The sequence below is a fragment of the Zootoca vivipara genome, chromosome Z1 (assembly GCF_965207765.1).
Source record: "Zootoca vivipara chromosome Z1, rZooViv2.hap1.1, whole genome shotgun sequence".
Lineage (NCBI taxonomy): Eukaryota > Metazoa > Chordata > Lepidosauria > Squamata > Lacertidae > Zootoca > Zootoca vivipara.
The window spans coordinates 69,428,264-69,447,970 of record NC_142583.1 but is presented as its reverse complement, the minus strand read 5'-3'; the positions used below and the strand labels follow the sequence as shown (position 1 = coordinate 69,447,970).

Here is a 19,707-nt window from a genome sequence, read left to right as displayed (position 1 = left end):
TCTGGGTTATTTGTGGGGCATAGGAATTCATTCCCCCCAAAAAAAATATAGTCCGGCCCCCCACAAGGTCTGAGGGGCAGCCCCCTGCTGAAAAGTTTGCTGACACCTGCTATATAACATGCACTTTTGGTCATGAGGCAGCCAATTCCTCCTTTGGTAGTACCATTTGCAAGCAGGAGGAGTAGATTAATGATCCATAGGCCAGAGGTTCCCCACCCATGGCCTAAGCACTCTTTGAGCATCTTGGGCAGAACTAGGTCAATGAGGGGGTGGAGCAATTAGGCCCATCAGGATTCAGAGGTTGGCTGCCGACATTTTGGTCTAACCACACCCATATATGCAAAAGAAGATTCTTTCTTTGCACCCCGGCTTGACCTCTGAACTAGCCAATGGCATATAGATATCAGGGGATTGATAGGTGGCAGCCCCAACCCACTGTCAAAGTTGTGCACTTCCCCATCCTGATGTAAAGGAGTGGGCTTTATAAATGCCATCAAATTACAATTTGGTACAGTTCTCCCAGATAGGGCACAGAACTCCTGAATTAGGACTTGGTTATGAATACCTGGACTGTGGGAATCATCTGCTGTTCCTGGATAATAAGCAGCAACTGGGGGATGATCACTCCATCTTGGAGGGTGAAGTCTCCCATAAAAGCATTTAATATTCCTTTCCCCCAGTTGGCAGTTATGCATGTACATTTTTTAAAAAAGCTCTGCACACTAGCTTGTCAGACCGATGAGATACACCAGGCTGGTCCAGAAGGAGGCGAACGTTAATGTGAAATTATTTTCAAAACCTCTCCCTAGATATATACTTCCCTCCTTGTTTAAGAAGTTTAACAGCACTTAAACGGAGCAGCCCTTTGTACACAGGTTAGGATGTATGCTGATAAGCATGGACACTCAACTGCTACACATGGTTGCATGTACTCAAGCAGCAGTGAACACAAGAACTGCTCCCCGTTGCATGGACTAGCAAAGTTTCCTTATGATTTATTAAATTACCAGGATACCAATGTGATGTCGCAATTATAAGGAGATGCCAAACTGGACCTGCATGTGACCTGCACCATAATCTGCTTTATAAAGGTCCCATTCATAGAATGTCCTCACAGTTGAAAACAAAAGAGAACCCGCAGCTACCCTACAGGACATTTAGGCCAAGGGAGGATCCCATGACTGTCAAAAGCAGACAGTATATGGTGGTTAAGCATCAGAAAAGCAGGGGAAAGGCCACACCTCTGTGTGCTCCCATTCTGTGCTTTTAATACTAACTTGCATCCGTAGAAAAAGAGCAGGCATTTTCGCCTTTAGGTATGTCCTACAGACAAATCTAGGCAACCTCTCTCCAATGTGGACAAAAAACCTCAAGTTGATAGAGACTAAAAAGATCATGTCTGCTCTTTCATTCTGTTGGGAAGCAGAAGTCACTTTCATATTCCTGTAATGATATCTAATTTACTGGCACTTGTTTTAATAAGTGATTCTGTGGTACTGCAGATAAAATCCAATTTGCCAAACGCTTCTAAAGGACTGGGATTCCTTATGCATATGTGTGTAATGATGGCACTATGCTGAAATCCATTATGATGAACGGCAGTATGATTTTTTCATCATCATCATCATCATCATCATCATCATCATCATCATCATACCAATGCTAGTTAGGAATAGAGTCCCTGAGCTCAGACAAGGGCACTCACTGGGTGAATTTGAGGCAGTCCTCTATCTCTCAGCCTAACCTACCACGGGTTTGCTGTAAAGATATGTGAAAAAGCAAAAGAGCCACATATGCTATCTTTGGAGGTAGAATGGAATTAAGACTGTTACAGTAGAAAAGTTCACATTAGCTTCAAAAGGTCAGAACTACACCCCTAAAGAGTTTTATCTGTAAAATGAGATAGAATGCTGATTCAGAAACAACATTTTTGCTTGCCTATTAGTGGTAGCAGTCACAGTATTAATTGGATTTATTCATCTCTTGTAACAAAGTGTCTCAAAACGAAATGCCTCAAAAGCAACTTACAATGATAAAAGCCTATACAGCAGAAGGTATTTTAAAATTCGTCAACAATACGCTGGTCTGGTTTGCAAGCAATCCTGCAAAACTACAGAGGCAGTGTGAACTTCACAGAGGATGCATGAACCCCAGAACTCAACCCCCCAAATGCAGAATATGTACCTATGCAACAACCACAACAGAACCAACTTAAATGTCCATAATATGACTGGAAAACAAAACACATTGCCTCAGTCTGGCCTGAACAGAACTGGCAAGTATTACACAGCTGCATAAAAATGGCATAAGCTTATTAAAGGGTAAGCTTATTAATGGCTAACAATAAGCATTCCTGGTTCCCAGTCGTAAGGCACACACAGTTTCAATTGCCTGGCTTTCATGACAAATAAAATAAGTTGAATCAGTCAATATGCAGAATGCACATGCATTTCCTGTGCATTCTGATCAGGATCAGAAATGGAGCCCAATGAGCCTGGCTGCTCTTTTTGCCAACAGCAAATCCACTGGAAGTTGGACATTAGCTGCACTATGAACTAGAGATGTATGCACATTTAACTCTTAAACCCATTTCTCTTTGATGCAGCTGAAACTGTAACCCCTATTCACTTTCAGAAATTTAAGACAGATTGTTGTTGCTAGCAAATTTCAAAATACTTTTCCTCTAGAAAGACTGACCTGAAGATTTTTTTCCACAAAAGAAAAAGAAAAATCCCCCAAAATTCCTGCCTTTGCATCTGCTGAATTGTTTTGTAGCACTAAGCATGGCAGGTTCTAGTGACCCATGCACGCCATCCGCTCCCTTCCCATTATGCCTCTCTCTTCTAGAAATCCCCAGACAAAAAACAGAAAAGAAAACCCACAAGCATTTTCACAGCATCCGGTACATTCTCAAACTTTCCCAGAGCTGGAGGGAGAGAGAGAAAAGTGGTTAATTCCTAACCTGACACAGAAATTCAAGCATTGGAAGAACACTGCATGCAGCATAGTTTAGCCCCAGAGGCCCCTGGTAGGGCCAGACCCATTCAGTTTACAACAAAAAGTCAGCACCTCGTAACAAATCAAGTATGGAAATAGACAGCATTGAAATGGGCCAGAATTCCTTTCACGACAATATCTGCTGCTCCCAGGTTTTAATGTCATTCTATATTTAGCATGAGAAAGAGAGAAAATAATCACTCCCTTCCTTCCTGTCATTTTTTCCATCCCTGGATGACACCCCAGAATATATATTTTTTTAAAAAGTCAATTACATCTGAACTGGATTTTTGCTCCGCCCAGTCAAGCACTAACTGGAAGCGGTGCAGGCTTCTCTACAAATGTCTGGCAGGAACAGTACATGGGAGCACATCAGCACATGTGTATGTGCACACACAGCGAGAACTAGAAGACTGTCCCCACCCCACAACAAGTTTTGTTTATGAGTGAAAACTTGATCCAAAATGAAGAGAAAGATACGATGAGAGAGTTGTGGAGGCCAACAGCTGAGATATGAGTAAGGGCCATAGCTCAAGAGCAGAACATCTGACTGCATGTAGAAGGCTCCAGGTTCAACTCCTGGCACCCTTCATTCCTAGAAAGAATTTTTTTTTATTTTGTTCCCAGCATCTTCTTTTGGACTCGCAGAGATTCCCTGCTTGAAATCTTGGAGAGCCCTTGGTCCAATGCCATTATATTGCAAGAAGGTAGTGTTCTCAACCACCAAAAGAATCCAGTAATGCCAAAACTTAGTTTCTAGTACATGTTTTGTTTCTATTGCCTACTGTGCCTTTCATTTCTATACCTATGCATAGGTATATATTGGTCATACAATGATAGGACCCTTCTAGGAATTTCTAGGCAACCTCCACAATTAACTGTAATAAAAAGCAACACAAGAGGAAAACCCCTTACGCATTTCCACAAGCAAGGTCACTGTTTCCTTTATAAAGCTAAGGCTTGTTCTCAACCGAGTTTCACTTTCAAGGTGGTGGTTTGGATGACTAACAAATGATAGTCCATCTCAGCAGCTTTCAAAATAGCATGGAATTGGCGTGTGTTATAAGTAGTTAGTCCAATAAACTCATATTAACCATTCTGGAGCCACTGGGAACCAATTAAATACAAGCTTTGGGAATGCTTCGAGAAGGTAAATTGACTGGAAGATGGGTGTCATGTGGACATGAAGGAATGTTGCTCCTATTCCTGGTTATCGGTAGGAGAAACTATGGTAAGTAATGGCAGGGAGAATGAGATATAGTTGGAGATGGGTGGGGCCCAGATGGCTGCTGACCATACCTCTCCCTAATCCTCCATCAACATTGCAGTTATTTGATGGGCAAACTATTGAATCATTTCCCTGACTCTGTTTTTAAAGTGTGCTGCTATGTTTTTGCTTTTATGGGATTTTATTGTTTCTTCTGCTATTACATTATTATTACCTGCCCTCCACCCTAAGGTGCCAGGGTGGGTGACAACAACAAAAAGACAAAATTGAAAACAGTTTAAAACAACTTACAATCACAGAAATATGGTGGGTGCTAAAATATGCATCTCAAGCATATTCAAAAGCAAGGGCAAATAGGTGCTTATATATATTTTTTGTACATAGGGTGTCTTTGTCGTTGTTGTTTTAAACCACTTAAGAGTATTAAGTACTGGTATTAAGTACTGTAGCATATAAATACTGTATATAAAATAGGTAAATGAACCTTAAGTAGCTACTACTCACCGGCTGGGAATAAGAATTACTTTCAGATGGCTACATAAATAATGTGTATATTCAGGCATGCTAGCAGTTTTTGTAGAATACAGTGGTACCTCTGGTTAAGAACTTAATTCATTCTGGAGGTCCGTTCTTAACCTGAAACTGTTCTGAAGCACCACTTTAGCTAATGGAGGAGCCGCCTCCTGCTGCTGCTGCTGCGCCGCCGAAGCACAATTTCTGTTCTCATCCTGAAGCAAAGTTCTTAACCTGAGGTACTATTTCTGGGTTAGCGGAGTTTGTAATCTGAAGCGTTTGTAACCCAAGTACCATTGTAGTAGTTTTTGTAGGCTTCTGTGCTACGATACACAGCGGTACCTTGGTTCTCGAATGACTTAGTTGCCGAACAAATCAGTTCCCAAACACCACAAACCCGAAAGTAAGTGTTCCTGTTTGCAAGCGTTTTTTGGAAGCCAAATATCTGCTGTGGCTTCCGCTTGAGTGCAGGAAGCTCCTGCAGCCAATCGTAAGCCGTGCCTTGGTTTTTGAACAGTTTTGGGAGTCGAACGAACTTCCAGAATGGATTTAGTTCGAGAACCAAGGTACCACTGTACTAATCATATGGCTGTTGCCTGTATGATGCAGCAGTTTGAGCAGAGCTAGGAAACTCCAAAATATCTGGTCTATTAGAAGTTGAATGTTGGCTTTTGAGAATCTTTACACAGCCCTAAGCATAATGCTTCTGAATTCCATCACACACACACACACACACACACACACACACACACACACACACACGTTCTGCCCTGTTCGTGGGTGAGGCAAAACTACATAGTGCAAGAATAGGGACAAAGATCAATTTTGCACCTGTTGCTATATGGAAGAATCACAAAGGCAGAGAGGCTAATGGGGTTGACTCATATAGTCCTGGGGCAAGATTACAGTTAGTGCAATGATTCCCATCACCCTTCCTCTCTGGATTTTCCCTTCATGTAATCTGCTTCATTTTTTTCTTTTCAGAACATAGGGTAGCCAACATGGTGCCCTCCAGATGTTGAAGGACTAACTGCTAAAGATTCCATCATCCCTACCCACTGGCCAAGCTAAGTGAGGCTGATGGGATCTGAAGTCCAACAACATCTGGAGGGACACCAGTTCCCTGCCTGAAACCCTGGGATGCCACAGCCAGTCCGTGCAGACTGTCCTGAGCTAGATGAACCAATGGGTCTGACTCAAAAAAAAAAAAAGGCAGTTCATATGTTCCGTAGGGTAGTATGGGCTAGGCAAGGCTTTTCTAAAGATGCCAAACCACATTTTCCCTAAGGGATCATATTAGGCTGGAGGAATTACACTTGGCAAAAAGAGAGAAACGTTTCGATTTCTAAGCCACCCTGTCCCTACGACTTGGGAGAATGGCGTCAATATGAAAACGCAAACATTGCATGCAGAGTTGAGGCACACAGAAAGCTGGAAGACAGGGTGAGATTTTGACTCCAGGGCAATAGTGAGGGTGTAATTTGGCAAGCCACATTTTAGAAATATCCATGTCAGGAAACCTTACTATGGTATGTGCCTTAGAAAATAATGGTAGGTGCCTTAGAACACACATAAAGCACAGCAAACCAGCCAATCCAGTTCTTATGCTTTGGGAGATGGAAAACAACCCAGTGTTCTTTAATCTTGCATCCCCAGATATTAGGCTACGACTCCCATCACTCCTGACCATCAGGTAACCTCTCTAGGATGATGAGAGTCCAACAATATCTGGAAACTAAAAGTTGAAGAGCACTGTTCTCATTAGCTGGTTCAAAGGGGCTTCTAAAGTGCTATCTTGTCCAGTGCTTTGAAATGGGCTTCTGAAGGCCCTTGCATGCAAAAAAAAAAAAAAAAGGTCACCTGGTGTCATTCTAACATCACACTGATATCAGGTAATTGGCAGGTGAGTGGAGACTCCTATACCTGTCATACGTGGCTCATGAGAGGTGGAGGAGATAATGATCTAGCCTGTTGGCCAGATCAGGAACTATTGTCCTATATACCTTTGAGGACAAGCGAACATGTTTACTCTACATAGAATGCTATAAAACCTGGCTTGTAAGAGCTACTTTCTTGGTCACCAGTGCTGAGTCCAGAGGTGCCTCCAGATGAACAGATAGGAAAGTTCCTTGTAAACTGGAAGCTGGGTTCTCCTCTAGGATGTTCTCCTCCCCCCATCACCAATACATCAGTGTACCATTAGCCTGCATATGTTAGCCATTATATATATATATATATATAGAGAGAGAGAGAGAGAGAGAGAGAGAGAGAGAGAGAGATAGTAACGTTTGATTTATTTGCAAAGCAACTATGAACTAATCAGACTGCAGATAAAATGTGAAAGGCGACATCTGGTTTGCCAGGATGTGAAGAGAGATCAGCACCAACTATATTTGATACACAAGAGCTTTTCACTGCATAAAACTGATACACTACAGAAGCAGTGCAACCTTTTTCTCTCATTCATACAAGCAAGAACTACCCCAAGTTCCACAATCCTGACAGAGCAAGCATTTGTGTCACAATCTCTTTCAATCAGAAAGGCATTTTGCTGAAAACCATTACAGCTGTTCGTGAAGCCCTGTAGATATAAAGCGCTGGTTAAGCCACATCTACTAAGCACACTCAGAACCAAGACGTTTCCGGAAAAGACAGGGCCTTTAATGAAGTCAGAAAACACGACAGCTCGTATGTCACCACCTTGGCTCTGCAATGTTTCTCCAGGGGCCTAGATCTTTTCCGGAACATCAGCTTCAGAGAGAATAAGCCAGATTTCATCTTGCTATGAAACACAGCCTGCCTGAACAGCTACTTTGGGGATGAGGATGGGCCGCATTTTCATAATCTATGCCTTAGCCCATACCATAAATACTCCCTTTAAGGAATTCATTTAATACGAGGCCAGGAAAACAAATATCTTTATATCCACTCAGTGAAAACAACCCTCTGTGAAAAAGGTACCATAATTCTAATTGCATATTGGATTATTAGTACATTTCTGCCTGTTTCTCAGATACAAGCACATTCCCTTCCCTTTTCTCCCACATTCCTGTAGATGCAAACCTGTTATGATCCATCTGAGAACAAACTGAGGGCTTGTTGTTAAATATGAGCATTTTACAAAGCACAGCTGAATCTCCCCACTTTCCATTATGAAAACAGGTATGGCCTTCCAATTTTAGGCTGAATGGCTAACTGGAATAATTTTTCCTCCTTTACATTTCACCATACTGTATAACCAGTAATCCAGTTAAAATAACATTTGCAGCCCACCTGTCCATACAAACTTAGATTATGTGTGGCAGGTCAGCAGGCCTAGAAGCAAAATATGTAAGCCAGCTCTCCAAAGTACAGCAGCTTAACTATTTTGCTACCAGCTAGCAGGCAAGTGACTCGGGTAAGCCTGCTATAATTACCGGTAATGCTGGATTTTGAAGTCGTTGATTTAATTTACTTATATGCTGCCTTTCCACAGTGAGCTGTGCCCAGGGTTGTGCATTATACTATATATTAGACCATGCATCTGACTACATACCACGAAATTTGTACTGTCTGAACTTTGAACAATTATAGCTACAACTTGCCATATGACCATCACATATGCTATAACGTGTACCACACAGCTCAGTGGTAGAGCATCTGCTTTGCATGCAGAAGGTCTCGGGTTCAATCCCCAGCATCTCCAGCTAGAGCTGCAAAGAGATACTGACCTGAAACCCTGGAGAACATGAGTCAGAAAGACCAGCGGTCTGACGTATCATAAAGCAGCTTCCTATGTTCTTACCTAGCACAAATAAACCTCTGTGCACATTTATCCTAGCAATCCGTGATATAATGAGAACATGCTCCAATCCAAAAGGTAGTTTACTTCCGCAATCATTGCCAACCGTTTCATGTGCTACTTTAGCCTCTAAAATTGTGCCAATTGGTTTACTTGTGAAATTTAGATGTGTACACACCTTATGTTTATTCAGAATATAATTATAAAACAATTATGAATATAATTACATAAAATGGAGATACAAGCTGCTGCACCCTAAGGATGTAAGTGTATTTTAGTTTTAGCTAGCTAGGCAAATAAAGTGAACAGGTAGAAAATGAAAGCAATATTTTAGTGAACCAAGCTTAATCATTAGGTTTTAGAAACAGTAATACAGGTTTTTTCACTATCATGCATCATCATAAGAAACCCTTAATTTTGGAGAAAGTCGAAAAGGCAATGTAATTGAATGGTAATATTAGCGCAACATTTTTCTAACAGCAAACTCAGGTGGTCGAGTTCTGAGAAGGGGAAAATGTAAGTTTTGGCTGGGTGAAGCAGGATAGGCAAAAGTACAACACCTTCATTAAAAATAACAACAACCCTAAACCAGGCCAATGTGGACTGAGCATGCTCAGTGGCCTCCAAGCCAAAGAATGTTTTGTGTCAGATGGGAGAAACAATCAAAAAGCAAAGCACAAAGGGAAGAGTGGGGAGAAGGCAATGTGAATTGTGATGCTTGAGCCCTCTGCAGTCCATAGTATCATATAGGATAGCATGACTTTCTGAGTTATATACTGTACAAACATTTGTTTCAGATTCTGCTTCTACTCATTTTGAATAACGCATGTACAGAAGCAGGGTGTAAGTGTTACAGTTAACATCAAAGTTAGCTATCCCGAACCCATTTTTATTTTATTCATGTCCTTGTAGTAGTTCCTTGAAAAGTCTAGAATAACTCAAAGTTTATTTCTACCCTAAAGCTTCATGGCTTTCTATTCTGCAATTTCACAAAATTCAGAAAGCAGAAGGTCTGCATGTATTGAGAAGTTTCTCTGCTTTTACACACTGGAAGTTTATTTCAAATAATGATGAATAAGAGGCAAGTGAGACTAGGATTGAGGCTGTATTGTCCCTTGCCACCATGCTGCAGGAACAATATGTTTGAAAGGCTCCTAGTTTGTTTGTTTTTTGTTTTTAAGTAATCCAAGCATTGATGCTTTTGAATTATGGTGCTGGAGGAGACTCTTGAGAGTCCCATGGACTGCAAGAAGATCAAACCTATCCATTCTTAAGGAAATCAGCCCTGAGTGCTCCCTGGAAGGACAGATCGTGAAGCTGAGGCTCCAATACTTGGGCCACCTCATGAGAAGAGAAGAATCCTTGGAAAAGACCCTGATGTTGGGAAAGATTGAGGGCACTAGGAGAAGGGGACGACAGAGGATGAGATGGTTGCACAGTGTTCTCGAAGCTACGAACATGAGTTTGACCAAACTGCGGGAGGCAGTGCAAGACAGGAATGCCTGGCGTGCTATGGTCCATGGGGTCACGAAGAGTCGGACACGACTAAACAAACAAAACAATCCAAGCATACATAGTAGCACTGCTATTCCCCACTAAAATTATTCTCTTTCCATCCTGGAACTAAAGCCTTTTAACACTGTAACAAGTTAAGAATGTAACTTATAACAATATCTTGAAACACTATTTCACAACCCAGTCTGAAAAGCCATTGATCTACAGAGAGGCATTAGTCCATCTATTGTCTCTACTGCATACTGAAAGGCAGTGGCTCTTCAGTCAGGAGTCTTCCCCACCCCTGTGTATTCATCTTATGACATTTGCATGCTGTCCTACAACATAAGTTATCTGGGTGTTTTACAATAAGCAAGTAAAAAAGAAGGCAAAAGACAAAACCATCAAAAATAGTATGTGCAGGGGGCAGTGGGTTTAAATACAGAGACTGGGCCTCAGGTCTTCTGCATGCTTTTGCGCTAGCTCACTGAGCTACAGCTCTTTCCCCATCCAAAAACATTTAGATGAAAGCAAAGAGAGATGGGGAAAGTCAACAGGGAAAATGGGACCAGGGAAGGAATAAGACTGTTCTCTTGAAATAAAAAGCATCAGGGCAGCCAAACATCATGGAGGGGCCTAGCTTTACTTTCAAGTAGGGTGCAGTCCAAGGGAAGCATCTATGCATGATCTTTGCGGATCTTAATCTCTGAGGCCAATGAAACTACCCTACGGAGTGCAATGGTTGTTCACACACACACTCTACAGGGGATGGAAATAACGATGTGGCCTTAAATAGGCTTGAACACAGCACATGCTCAATGCCCCTTGAAGTTAAGGCCCCCATTACATTTACAAAATGGTTGGACGGTGTTCTCGAAGCTACCAACATGAGTCTGACCAAACTGCGGGAGGCAGTGGAAGACAGGAGTGCCTGGCGTGCTATGGTCCATGGGGTCACGAAGAGTCGGACACGACTAAACGACTAAACAACAACAATACAGAAAGAGGGTGCAATCTTTTTGCACCTGACACTCAATGCTACAAAGATGCATTGCCAGAAACAGAGGTCTACCTAATAGGCAGGTCAATAACTATGTACATCTATTCAGTCCAGAATGGGTTTTTATCTTCAGGAGGGTCAGAATACACATTCCACAACTGTGGTGTATTATCTACTTGGAGAGGAGCACCGCAAGGTGCTTATTACACACAGTGTCTATGAGGCTGAAGGTCACCTGCTAATGAGAAGGGACCAGGGCTCAATAGCAGAGCACATTTATTGCATGCACAAGGTCCCAGCACTGATCCCTGGAAATCTCCAGCAAAAGGGTCATGTACCATGTTATCTGCTGGAGACCCTGAAAAGCTGGTGCCAATATGAGTATACAATACTCAAGTAGCCTGTGCTGGTACAATCCTATGTTCCAACAGGGAGACAAGAAAGGGCCTGGAAACCTGAAGGGTACTTCTTCAAGCATGTTGAACAAGAACAGAATATCTAGTCTAATAATGACCCCAGAAAGTGGAACAAAAGCCATGTAAGGGGCATTTTCTAAACCCAGTTCCACCACCACAGCCCAAATAGAGAAGTGTTATGCCAATATATCAACCACAGTGTATTGGGGGGAAGATGACATTGTAGAAGGGGGATGAGGAGAGGGACACAGGCATTAAAGACTCTTCTCCATTAAACTCGGCCCTTAAACAGAGATCAATATGCATTTATTGATTCAAGCAAATGGAGACAGAGTGAGGAAGAATAACTGCTGAAGCAAGTAACATGAAGAGGGCATTTCTTCTGCATGACCCACTGTTATTATAAAGTGTTCAGAGCATAACAATGTGCATGAAACCAATTAATAAGCTAAACATAATTTCTCATTTATCACATATGGAAAAAATAAGCTGCATAAATAAAAAGCAAGAGCAGGTTAAACCCGCAACCCTATGCACTCTTTGCTGGGAGTAAGCACCAGGAAGACTTCCTCCCAAGCAAGCAAACTCTCAAACCCTGTTCCACAATTAAATTAGAAAGAGGGGGAGGAGCATGGGCATCCATCCACAGGAATCTCTTTTCCAGGGGCTGGGTGAGGGGGGAAATCCCAGAAAGGAGGATGAGGAGGAGAAAGGGCAGGCCTGCTTTCGACTTATAAAAAGAGAGACCTAAATATTGCCTGGATGTTTTACCTCATATCTCAGCTTCTACGAATGCTAGAACCTGTGAGCTATACCCAATGCTAGCCACACTCAGAACAGACCCACTTGAACTGCATGGGCATGACTTAGGTTCACTAAGTTAGTCATGCTCATGCATTTCAATGAGTCTACTCTATGTAAAAAGTTAGTTGAATACAACCTTAAAAGAAAACCTGTGGGTTGTACCCAATGCTAGCCATACTCAGAACAGGCCCATTTGAAATGCATAGGAATGAATAATTTCACTTCAATGTAAGGTTCGCCATGCCCATGCATTTCAGATGGGTCTACTGTATTCTGAGTAAAAAGTTACTAGGATGGAAGTTGTATGGATCAGAGCACGCCAGGCACTCCTGTCTTCCACTGCCTCCCGCAGTTTGGTCAAACTCATGTTCATAGCTTCAAGAACACTGTCCAACCATCTCGTCCTCTGTTGTCCCCTTCTCCTACCGGTAGTGCCCTCCATCTTTCCAACATCAGGCTCTTTTCCAGGGAGTCTTCTCTTCTCATGAGGTGGCCAAATTATTGGAGCCTCAGCTTCAGGATCTGTCCTTCCAGTGAGCACTCAGGGCTGATTTCCTTCAGAATGGATAGGTTTGATCCTCTTGCAGTCCTTATTATTAAAAGAAAGCTGGCAATCTCGCTGGGGTGGGGGCAATTTGGGGATTATAGTTTATTGGAGGGGCAATCTAGGGGGTAATAGCTCAGTGGGGTGAGGGCAAACTGGTACAACACATTGGAGGAGCAATTTGGGGATTATAGCTTATTGGGTGGTGTGGTGGGGGCAACAGCCCATTTCCCAAAAATGACTCAAGGGGGGGGAGCGTTGGCTAATAACCAACCTAACTTTCCTTCACACACACACACGCCCCTACCATACGTATCTACACACATATACAAGCTTGCATCATAGGGGCCATGGGGCCTTCAGCAACCCCCCCTAAAAAATATGAGGGGGGCAGCCCCCTTCCCCCAGTTGAGGGGCACTACCATTCAAATAGTGTGTGTGCCCCGCGTCATGTGATTGTGTGGGCGGGGCTTATCTGGCCCCGCCCCCAGTATTTTATTCCAAGTCGGCCCTCTGATATCCCCCAACCACGCTCGCGCGCGGCTGGCCATAGGCGTGGCCAGCGGGAGTTGGGGGCGGGGCTCTGCCCGCTCTGAACTGTGGGGCGGAGCAGGCGGCGGGATGACTCAGAGGGAGGAAGACTTACGGTTGCCAAGCGACGGAGGCAGTCGGGTGGGGGTCGTGAGGAGGGCGCGCTCTCTCTCTCTCCCTCAGAGTCCCGAGGCGGGCGGGCTCCTCCAGTCCCGGCTGCTGCTGCTGCTGCTGCTCCTCCCCTTCCTGAGCGGCGGCTCCCGAGCCTGCCCGCCGCCCTCGCCACCGCGGTGCCGCTCCATGCACGACGGCGGCGGCGAAGGCGACTAGCCCAGCCTGAGGTAAATTCCCGGCGGCGAAACGGCGGCTTTAGCTGCAGCGGACGGCAATCCTCCGGGCTTCCTCTGCTTCTCCTTCCGCGCTCTCCTCTTCCCCTCACGGCCGCGCCAACTCCCTCCTAGCTCGGCTCCCTCGCCTCGCCCGCTCGCTTTGCCCGCCTTTCCTTCCCTCACAGGAGGCGGAGGAGGCCGCGGCGGTGCCGCCCCCCGGCAAGGCCCGCCCACGGGCCGCCGCTTGAAAGGAGCCCGCCGATTGGACGGCCGAGAGGACGACGCTGGTTGGCTGCGGCGCGCCAGGGTGGCTCCTCCCACTTCCCACATCGGGTTCTGCGGGCCTCGGGGGTAGTGGGCGGGGGCGGAAGGATTCACCCCCCCCCGCTCCTCTTCCTGGATTATTAGTTTGGCCGCTGCTGCTACTGTCGCGCCACGACGGGGGCTCATTGTAATTACTATTATTGTTATGATTATTATATTATGGTTAATGTTGCGCGCAGCCCCTTTGCAAGAATCGCGGCATTTTATCGATTTTATTCGTTTATTTTTCTGCTCTTGCAGCAGCAGAATTGGGGCTCATTATTCTTACTGTAACGTTATATAAGATATTATTACTAAATAGTACTGTTATTAATGTACCGATATTATGATCACGCAGCCCCTACGTAAGAATCGCAGCATTGGACAAGACCCACTTTTTTGCTTTTTCTGCTGCTGCAGAAAAATATTGGGGGTCATTATTATTATTATAGCATTTTATAATTATATGTTAATATTACTAAATGGTACAGTATTAATATTATCACACAGCTCCTTTGTAGGAATTACAGCATTGCGCAAGGCCCACTTTTTTTTGGTTTCTTTTTCTGCTACACCAGCAGTACGATTGCTGCTCATTATTCTTAATTATATACTTATTGCATTATGTTAATGAAGGATTGCTTGCTAGTAAGGAAGCTTCAGGTTGCAAGCTATGCAGCCAGATTATCCCTGTTTTACCTAGCTCTCAGTCTGTCTAGATTTACTAATTATGTCATAGTTACAGCTGGAGGCAGCCATGCTTCCGATGTTCCATAAGCAGTCTGGACCATACGCAACAGAGCTCCCTCTCTACAGCCATATAGAGTTCAGGTGACAAACATAAAGGAAACTGTTGCTCCTGGAGAGCCTCGTTTACAAGCACAACATCTGGCCTGCTTTAGAGTTCCCCAAATGTATCTGGACAGAACTGTGGGCTGTGTGAAACTCTGGCCTCATTCAGCGCATAAACTCTTGCTAGTTAGTCTCTCACCCCTCACCCACCCACTAGGAAATGAATTTCAGCTGCATGACTGCAACCCCCACCCACCAATGAGCCGTGCCAGAGCAGAATGTACGCACTCTGGAAACCATCAGTGGTGTAGGACATGCCCTGTGCATGCACAAAACTTTTCTTTATCAATAAGATCATAGCATGCAACACTCACTGAAGATTCTTCAGCTGCCAGGACCTGCTTGGTTCCCATATCTTCTGTTGCTGAACCACATCTGTGTTGACTGGGGCTGATGAGACTTGCATCCCAAAGCTTCTGCTCTTCCCTCTTCATTCCTCGCCTGGTCCTGGGAGCCGGAGAGGTGCGACAGAAGGTGGAGGCATGGAAGCTCTTGGTTCTGCACCAGCCTGACCTCTCTCTCTCCCTCCTCCTGCACCTGTTCTTCACTCCCCAATCCTGCAGCTTCTCTTGCCTCTGACTTCCGTCTGTCTCCAGGCTGTTACAGGCTCCCCCAGATCATTGTTCCATTGTTCCAAGTCGGTCCCAACCCCCTTTCTCCCAGTGCCCACTCATCAGAATTCACCCACCACTGCTCAGTGTCTGCCCAATCCCTGACACCAGCTCTCGGATACCTCATGGCCAAAGTAGATCTGACTTCAGTCACATTGGTCTTTGCAAACTTTGCTTTCTCCCCCCCCCCCATCCTCTACTAACATAGGAGCAGTGGGGAGCAAAGGGTTAAATCCCCTCTTGCACATTCCCTGGTACTGATCAAGATTAACACCCATCCACCACAGCTGCTATATGGTTTTAAAAAAACAACAGAAGAGGACTGCTCACATGATTCCCATCATGCCTACTTTGGCCACCAGTTTTTTTTGCAACTCCACTCTTAGAATGCAGATACATATTCACATGATATGACTTTAACCCCGACAGCAGACTTGAGCTCACCCCCAGGAAACCTGCTGATGTTGCTGCTGCATTATCGCCTTGCAACACCATGTGATGGTCAGCCACAAAAGCAGAAGTGGCAGCATGTGATAAAGACAGCCCCGGAGGGTATCTTGCACTGCCAGCACTGTGGCAATTTCGTGAAGGGGAAGGGACTAAAGGTCAATGTTCTTCTGCACTTCAGTGGTTGCCTAAACCTGTTAGAGGTCATCAGGCAAGGCTTATTAGGTGCCCACCAGAAGTTTTGAACTCTGGCTTGCATCAGCCCAAGCAAGCATGGCCAGTGGCCAGGGATGAGGGGAGCAGTTGAAGTCCATCTGTGGAATCATGTGACTGTTAGTCCACCTGACTTTGGGTTATAAAGCTTCTCATTAAAATTTCCTATACAGTACTTTTGTTTTTGTCAAGGCGCACTTAAAGCCACAGGCCTAAAATCAGTTTTGGAAACTCCAACATTCTGGTAATTTGTTACTATAAATTTCACCCTTGTTGCAAAGTTTGGGACTCAAAATGACCCAAATTTCACCAGTGGTGGCTTAGCGGTCGGAGTGTCAGAACAGGCCCTGGGGAGCAGGGTTTGAATCCCCACTCAGCAATGAAGCTCACTGCATGACCTTGGGCCAGTCACTCACTCTCAAGCTAACCTACCTCACAGGGTTGTTGTGGGGATTAAATGAGGAGAGAGGGAGAATCATGTAAGCCACCTTGAGCTCCATGGAGAAAAGGGTGGGATATAAATGCAAATGCAATGTAGTATATTAAACCAATTAGTGGAAGTTGTCTGCAAACAGAATAATAGTAGATGGCGCAGAGTACATCTGGTATGTAGAAAATATTTCCAATAAGGTTTTCTCTCTTTCTCTTAAAAATAATTTGTGAAGCTCAGCATTTTGGCCTATTGCAATGTTATACATCAAAACTCACCACCCTCCTCTGCTGTTCAGCCTTTACTGTGATGCTAATACGACACTCAGCTATCTCTCTATTGAAGGTTCTAGGACAAAACATTACTCCCACCTCCACCTGCCTTTGCCCATAAGCAGAAATACTTGTATGCATCATTTTAATCCCATGCAAAGTAGGGGGCGCATTAGTATTTACAATACTGTAGTTTATTTTTCAAAATGATGAAGCTGGCCTGTGCTCTCATGGTGGAATTGCAACAGAAGCAACATGCTATTGAACAAAGAGAGTGCATAAAAAAACAGCATACACAGCAGGCTTACAGACCATGTGGCATTGCCTCAAAGGAAGGTTATTACAATTTCCAACTAAATAAAAGGCAGATAAAATTAACAGGGTAATTAACAGCGTAATATTCATACGCTGTGTCAAAAAAAAAATATGTTCAGTTGCATCTGCTTGGAGTACAGGATGCTGGACTAGATGGGCCTCTGGTCTGATGCTGCAGGACTCTTCTTTTGTTTGTAATCGTTAGAGGAGTGCATCAGTGTCAAAGTCCCAGAGCTATTAAATGATTAAAACATGTCTGGAAGCCGCTTCAGCACTGAGAACTGAGTTTGTGTATATACATATTTATAAAAGTTACCAGTGATGACTTATGTGGTTTCTGGAAGAGAATAATAATGCTGTCCCTTTTCTTCTAGTAACTGAGGCATCGCCAACACAGAAATTCATTGCCCGAAGTAATCTAAAAACGTCGCTACAGAAGATCAGCTTGGACTTAAAACCTTACCTGAGTCAAGTGGAATTTATCTGGATGTAGAGATGTGAAACCCTTCAGGGTGGGGAAAGAGAATATTTTCTCTTTTTTGGAGTATTTTAAAAAATATTTTTTTGGAATGAGTTAAAAAAAAAATTAAGATCAGGTTTAACTTCCTCAAAATGTGCAGTATGAAGATTTTTATGCAATACAATATACCATTTTCCCCATAGGAATCTGGTTAGCCACTGTGAGAACAGGCCTGACTATGTGGAACACTGGCTTGACCCAGCACACTTATGGTGCTTATGTACATAAGAAAAGCAAGCTCAAGCACAAATCATTATTGAAATGGATTATTATTATTATTATTATTATTATTAATACTCCGCCCATCTGGCTGGGTTTCCCCAGCCACTCTGGGTGGCTTCCAACTGAATATTAAAAACAGAATAAAACTTCCCTAAACAGGGCCGCCTTCAGATGTCTTTTAAAAGTAGGATAGTTGCTTATTGCCTTGACTGGGAGAGCATTCCACAGGGCAGGCGCCACTACCGAGAAGGCCCTCTGCCTGGTTCCCTGTAACCTCACTTCTCACAGCGAGGGAACCAGCAGAAGGCCCCCAGCTCAATGGGGGTGGAGACGCTCCTTCAGGTCAAGCACTGTCTATGCCAGGCATCCCCAAACTGCGGCCCTCCAGATGTTTTGGCCTACAACTCCCATGATCCCTAGCTAACAGGACCAGTGGTCAGGGATGATGGGAACTGTAGTTCAAAACATCTGGAGGGCCGAAGTTTGGGGATGCCTGGTCTATGCAGATTCTGGTTTTCTAGAAATCTCACAACTCCTCATTGATGTCAGTGGCGGCTCTGTCTGTCTTGCCCTCCCCAGAAATTCCTCCCCTGCCCCAATCAGATCCAGGAGCAGAACAGAGCGGCACATGTGTCTGATTGCAACTTTCCCCCCCCCATCTCTCCAGTTTGTGACATCATTCTTACAGCTGCATGAAGATATATTGCATCATATTAATGGGAAAGGTGAAACTGCTACCGTCAAACCAAGAATACCACAAAGAACCCAGTCTATAAAATCAACATGACTTTATGTGTGTGTGGGACCACGACCCACCTTTTCACTGGATGGCATACAGTATTAATCCTTCCCATCTGCTGGAATTGAATTGGAAACCTCTTGGCCCCTTCTGCCACCTAGTGTCAGGACAGAGAATTGCATGAATGCATGTAGAATTTGTACAGTACATATATAAAACCCCACCTTTCCTACCAGTGGAGACCCAACATGGCAAACACCAAAGTGATGCAACAGTACAATTATAGATAGGATTTGGATTTCAAAACATATACTGTATATTTAAAACCTTTAAGAACATACTAAACAGTCACAAACTCTCAGAGGTGATAATTTCGTGGCTGCCAGGTACAGCATCTTTCAGCCGAAAAAAGAATGAGTGAATAGGAACATTGTTAAATAAAAAACCAAATAGACATCACTGGTGTTTTATCTCTTGTTAGCCAATTTTGATTCATCTTTTTAAAGTTACTTTTAATGTTATGATATATGTTGGAAGGGTATTATTATGGAAAAGGACATCCCTATCCCTATTTTCATCAGACAAATGTTGGTGGGTACGTTGCTTAAGGCCGGCCAGTGAAGTAATGGCAGAGGTAAGATTTGAATTATGCTGCCTGATCACTCTTGCTTCACTCCTTTCCCTGGGAGCAGGGGAGATAAACAGACCAGGAAGCCTTGGCTTCCCCTTATGTCTGAACCAGGGACCATGGTTTGTTGCTTCCTGTCAAACACAAGATCAGCAAGCCAGCAACAAACCAGGTTGGCTCGCAGTTGTGGCTTGCACTAAGCGGGCTGTTGATTCGGCAGTGTGCACAAGCACGCTGCACCTGGATTAGCGCATGCAAACAAGCCAATGGCTTAACATGCATTGATTATTATTTTTTAAAGACTAAAAAAACCCTCTATCTATCTGATCTGCCACATTCTTCCATGAGGGGTTTGCATTTCACTCGTGTCATCAGAGCAAACTCAGCCACCACTCAAGAACAAACTCTGGATGCATTTCCAAGACAAACAACCTCGACCACAGGCTGGAGTATAATAGGGAAAGACATACCAAACCTAACAAAGGAATTATTTTTGTACGCAACAGCGGCGGCCAGGA

At 44.0% G+C, this 19,707-nt stretch overlaps 1 protein-coding gene and 1 long non-coding RNA gene across 5 annotated transcripts in view; one reads left to right on the top strand and one right to left on the bottom strand.

Annotated features, from left to right (window-relative positions):
- Nucleotides 1–13,818, bottom strand: part of PTPRA (protein tyrosine phosphatase receptor type A) — a 138,272-nt gene extending 124,454 nt beyond the window's left edge. For all 4 annotated transcript variants that reach the window (XM_035103105.3, XM_035103107.3, XM_088661149.1 and 1 more), the window contains exon 1: nucleotides 13,424–13,818. The gene's annotated coding sequence lies outside the window, so the exon portion shown is untranslated. The remainder of the gene's footprint in view (nucleotides 1–13,423) is intronic.
- Nucleotides 13,506–17,980, top strand: LOC148687408 (uncharacterized). The gene is made up of 2 exons (XR_015947894.1): nucleotides 13,506–13,649; nucleotides 17,455–17,980. It is a non-coding gene; the product is annotated as an uncharacterized LOC148687408 (long non-coding RNA).
- Nucleotides 17,981–19,707: the final 1,727 nt, after the last annotated feature.